The sequence below is a fragment of the Athene noctua genome, chromosome 5 (genome assembly GCF_965140245.1).
Source record: "Athene noctua chromosome 5, bAthNoc1.hap1.1, whole genome shotgun sequence".
NCBI lineage: Eukaryota > Metazoa > Chordata > Aves > Strigiformes > Strigidae > Athene > Athene noctua.
Window position 1 is genome coordinate 5,532,223 of NC_134041.1, and position 6,004 is coordinate 5,538,226.

A 6,004-nucleotide genomic window follows, 5' to 3' on the forward strand; every position below is an offset into this window, starting at 1 on the left:
TAAACCTGAATTAACTCTCCGAACCTCTGGCTTGCAATGCTAGCCGTGCTGTCGATAGCGGTGCAGTCACCTTCAGGATGATGAGCCATGAACTGAAGTCTTGGGGCTCTTCAAGAGCACGGAAATACGAGCTGTGGGCAGGCTGGGCTGAGCAGCAAGCTCGCTGCAGCAAAACCTGGGTGGGAATTAGTCACTCTGTGGCAATGCCTGTTGCAAAACTCTTTTCCCTGGCATTGAAAAACTCTTCACTGCCAGCTTCTAATTAGAAGACACATAACTCCTCGTTTACAACTCTTACGTATCTAAGATCAGGGGCAGAGGAACTCAGTGTAAACAAACTTGGACACCCACTTTTCCTTGCTGATAGCAATACAGGATTTTGTTCCACTTTGGAATGTTTCCACTTCAGATGTGTTTGGCCCAACAAGGGCAATTAATTTCTGCCTGCAGAATGCATTGATCTTTTAAATAGCACCTGAACAGCACATTCGGTAACGTGGCTGCCTACATGAGCCTAGCTCCAGGGTGAGGTTATATTACAAGAGCTAACATAATGTTATTGTTGTCCAGCAATTTGCATTTGTACTTTCTTTATATGTAGATTTTTATTTTTAGTATATTCATATAGTTTTTGCTGTAGGGGATACAGTAACTTAGAGGAATCATCCTTTTTTATGCCAATATTTATAATTTTTTATAGTACATTATTCGCGCAATATTGCAAATCTGAATTTTGTTCCTGACTTGAAGACCATGAACATCCAAAGGCAGAGTCCTGTTCTTTTTTATTCCGTTTGATATACCCACAAAGTTGTATCCGAGCTTCTTGCTGTCATGCATTAAGCAATGTGACTGACACCTGACATGTGCTGTTTGTTCTCTCATGGTTCCCCAGGGAAAAGTGCAGAGCAGACAGCCTTTCATTCAGGAGCAGGGTGGTGGGTTTTTTTTGAAATACAGAGATTGTTGCAATGTACAGAGGTTACAGACATGTTAGATATGGCAAGATCAAGAAATTATGCCTAGCAATTGGAGCTCTGCCCTTGGAAAGTTCGCCATTTCACACGTGCTTTTGCAGCACACATGGGCCTCCTCAGTTCATCCTCTCTGCAGGCGCTGGAGAGCTTTCTCTGTGCAGGAGCTGGGTAAAATAACTTGTTTTGCCAAGGAAGCAAAGCTGGTTACCAAGGTCTTCATCTCTGAACTTCAAAATCAAAATCCCAGCACAAATACCTTCAACAGAAGGGTTTCGATCTGGAAGATAGCTTTATATTGCATAGCAAACAGAAGACACGAGTACAAGTATTAAGAAGGATAAGACAGATGTAAGGTGTTTGCAATACTTTACACTGCTGAGCAGATGCTCTGCGCTGGAGGATGTTTCTGCAGTCTTGAAGGCCTCGTGCCTGTGTGTGCTGCATTACTGCAGGGCCGGGGAAGGATGCTGCTGGCTGTTCCTGACCCTGGTCACCCCCTCCCTGTCAGTGGGGTGACAAACACTGCCTGCAGGTGCTGGCAGCGGTGGTCACTGTCACAGTGATGGTCCCACCTGTTTTGCTGATTAGGGATACCAATTAGACACCAGAGTGAAAAGAGCAGGCGCATTTTACTAGAAATAACTAAATAATATAACAGAATACGGAAAGCATACAGTAAGAAAAGACAGAATAGCGCACTTAAATAGGAAAATACCATGTAATGCATCAAATCATTACTACCTGAGAGAGAGAATAGTGATTAAGAAAGATACATCACCACTTGCACACTTTGCCATCATCCAGACCCGCAGTGGCTGGGCAGCCCCGGTTACAGCGAGGGTTTGCAGAGCCTGTCCCAGCAAGTGGGAAATCCTACGCGGTGCCTCTACCCGTAGGTGAGGCTGCCAAAGTCGCTGTGAGCGGGTCCAGCCTTGTATACCCCAAAATCAGCAAGCCAGAAGAGCTGGCACCTTTGTTTTAGGCAGAAATACCTGGTTTCAATCTCACATTAGATTCCCCCAGAGCCTGGCCAGGGCTCAAGGGAGAAGCTCAGGGAGTTCCTCTGCTTCTCTAATTGAATTATATGCAAGGTCTCACATCAGGCCTCAGTGACAGATAACGGTGTCCATGACTGTAATTTTATCCACACACAAAGGAAGGAAAAGATACATTTAAGATAACTACATCTTCCATGCATGTTTCATTAATGATTACATACTGGGTGAGCAGCTTCAGCTCAGGGCCTGTTGCTCAGGCTTCAATACTTCCACCTTTTACATCAGAATAGGTGGTTTGTTGTAACTTAGTATAATACCTAGTAGCACAATGGTTATCTGTTATAAAATATACAGGTTTCATCTATAGGTCAACTCTGCTTGGGCTTATTCTCCAAGCATTAGCACTTCACCCACCCCACAGGTAACTGTCGTATCCTGAGAACAGGGCTGACCAACCTCTGCAACCACCAACGTGCTTTCCCCTCTGTGCACCAGCTGTACATCTCATTTCCTGACGTTCTTCTCTTTTTCATCCCCACCATAAATTCTCCGGCAGTGAGATGCTGGGTTGTAAGGACCAACATGTGTCATATATGTGCATCAGGTATGTGTCCCGGTTAGTGAACCCAGTGGTTGCAAAGAGGTGTGGAAAAGGTCCACTTAAGGACCAGAAGATGAGCACATTTCTAGTGCTGGCCATGCCAGTCCTCATTTGGTGTCACTGAACTGGTCTGATAACATACAACACTTAGCCTTAAACACACAAGGAATCGCATGGGCTATACGGCTAAAAAAGAAGGATGCACTCAAGTGTGGGATCAGGGCCATACTGCAGAGACAACCTTGTAGCTTGGACCCATAAAAAACCCTGAAACATTGCAAGGCTTTTAAACTAATTTTTTGACTTCTCTAGTGCTTCAGTGGGGCTGATCGAAAATCTTCTGATGGAGCTGCATGGCTGCATACACTGGCTCCTCCTAAACAACACTTTGTCCTGGCTAAAAGAATGTGTTAGCTTTTCCAATGCAGGGATCAATAATACTGCGTTTTCTTCAAATTCTCGTTAATGCCAGTAATGCAAGAGAGAGCAGGCGGCTCGGTGGTGGAAGGAGTGATCCTATCCCCCCCTCTGCTGGAAAACCACGGTATGACCTGGCAGAAAAACTGAGATGTGCGGGGTTGGGGCTGGGGTGGCAGCTCTGGCCCTCCTGAGGACAGAATAAGACACAAAAGCTGAGCCAAAATCCCCCCTAGCACAAGGCTATGCCCTGCTATCCACTTTTGCCCATTTTTTCTGGGTTCTGAGGTGTTTTTTCAGATATATGGACTCTACTGTTGCACCCAGGAGCAGCTGTTTCCCTTGCTCTGTGCCCCAACTCCTTTCCCCAGTACTGTCCCACATGCCCTTTGTTTTCCACGGGGAAAATAACTTGTCAGACCATTCTCAAGCTATAATATTATGACGCTGGGCTAATGTTATCACCAGTTATGTCATGGGCATCCAGTTGTCTTCCAGAGAAGACTGGATTGCCCCAAAATTTCCCTGGTTTTCATCAGTCACACTGCCTCACCTTTCTAAAAGTCTGACAGATTTAGAAATAAATCATATTTCCAAGATCTGCTATTTTTTTCTGGTCTCTAGCAACACCTCTGTGAAATCCAAACAACAAACAAAAAAACCACCAAATTTGTATAATGTATCTATAACACAGGACAAATCTCACCAGTGACTAAGTATCTGGAAAGAATAGTGTAGGGAAAACAAGTCTGCTGAATGCTGTGCTTGCAGCCCTTGTGTGTCTATCTATAAAGATACTAATTTCATCACTGAAAAAAAAAAAAAAAAAAAAAAAAAGCATCCAAATCGTAACATTTTAAATTTTTTAAACAGGCTGAAATAGTTTGTTCTGGGGAGACTGTTCATGCTTAGGAAGTCTTCGGTGCCGTTGCTCTCAGTAGGGGTATTTGGTTTTATTCGCGTTGGGGCTGTGCCTGGGAACTCCCGTTCTGGGTCGGTGCCTCTGATACACAAGCCCAGACCAAAGCCCAAGCTCCTGCTCCAAACTGCCGCCTGTTTAATAGCAGCGGTGGACAAGGTGCTCATTGTGTTTCGCTGGGACGTCGCCGTTCGTGGCAATTTGCAGCTTGGTAGGTCCAACGGGAGGCACCAGCACTGCAGGGAGAGGTGGGGCAGGAGGGGAAGAGCTGTCGAAGGGATTATCTCCAGAACTTTGGGGAGGGTGTGAAGTCCTGTTTTGTTGTCTCCTGACAAATCTGTCAAGTTTCGCTAAGGAAATTGTGCTGTGTGGCCTATTAAAATGTGACTTACATAGAGCAGCGCCAGCTCTTTATCATCAGGCGTTCCCCAGAAGGGTCCAGAGCCAGAGAAAAAAGGCAGTTTCCACTTCTGCAGTGTTTGATCTGTACACCATGGCTACACCACGCTCCCCATGCAGTTATTACAGCCCAGTGCAATTTATGGCAGCCCTGGGACTGCTGCTGAAGGGAGGTGAGGCAAGTGGGGTCGCACCAGGGCTAACACTCACAAAATGTGTGTTTTAACGAAACTTAGCTTTTGCTTTTTCTTTTTAGAGCCCATAGAGAGGAATCTGCCCTGTCCTTTTCCTCAGGACCACGTCTCTGAAGTCACAACCTCCTGATTCTCCAACAGTGCTTTAATTCACGGCCCATGTTCATACCACTGGGCGGGTCATAAATCCTCCCTAGCTACCTGTACACAAAGCTGGCATTCATTTTCATCACGCCGCGACTCCAGCCCCAGCTTGGGGGGCTTCCCTGCCAACTCCCGGCTCGGCAGGACCCCCCTTTCTTCTCTGAGACCACCACACAGCAGCAAGGCTTTTCATGTAGCAAGGAATGAGACTTGTGCTTCGAGTCATGTCTCTGATGACTGAAGTTGGGGTTTTTTTTACTTTTTTTCTTGGGTTTTGGTTGTTTTTTTTTTTTTAACTCTCCTCAAGCTTGGCTCCGGAAAGCAGGGTCAGGTTAGCCTGGGAGAGCATCAGCTCCACATCCGAGAGTGGTAGGGATACTTGGGGCAAGGTTTTTCCTGATGTCCATCTGCAGGGGTGGGGAATGTCCATCTACAAGTCACACATCACGCCATTACCCTCAGACTGGTGGAGAGAAATCTGGGACACTTTCAGACAATCTTACACACAAGGTTTGCCATCAGGTCCCACATATTACAGACGTGCTTTACCACTCTCCTTTCCCCTAACCTCAAGGCCTGCTATTGCTGCAGGGTTTCTTTCCCAGGTAGTTCTTTGGGAATGGTATATATGAGAGGTGCTGTGTCCTGCTATGTGGGATTGGGACCAGTTTGTGATGGGTGAGTATTGCCCAGGCTGATGATGGCTCCCTGCTCACCCAGTCCCTAATGACAGCAGCCTCTGAATATTGCCCAGGACCCAGGCTCCGTCTCTGCCAAACTGTCTCTGCTTGAAGGAAACTATCAAGCACTCCCACCAAGATGAAACAATATTTGACCTGTTATGGAGGGAAAAAGAAAGTCCTGGGGCTCTCAGTCCACTTCTTGCCAAGGTAACCAGCATTGTTTTTCCCAGGAGATGTGCTCTGTGAAAACACGGGCTCAATGTTTGGACAGATCCATTCAGGCTGTTCTCCAGGATAGAAATATCCAGTGATGGGAAAAGTCTTGTTTGCCCTAATTTAACTGGTCTCTCCTTAGGACTCTGAGAAGCTCACCATGAAAAGGAGCTGTTTCATCAGGAATATGTGTGGGCTTCAGTGAGGTTTTGCTGGGCTCTGCTATCCAGAGGTGAAGAAAACACTGGTTCCTCTGGGGAAATGGCTATTTTAACCACTCTGAGGGCTCTGGCTTTGGTTTGGGAATCACAGAATCAGCTAGGTTGGAAAATACCTTGAAGATCACCCAGTCCAACCACTGACCTAACACTGACCGTTCCCAACTCCCCCAGATCCCTCAGCGCTGGATGAATCCGACTCTTCAACCCCTCCAGGGATGGGGACTTCCCCCCTGCCCTG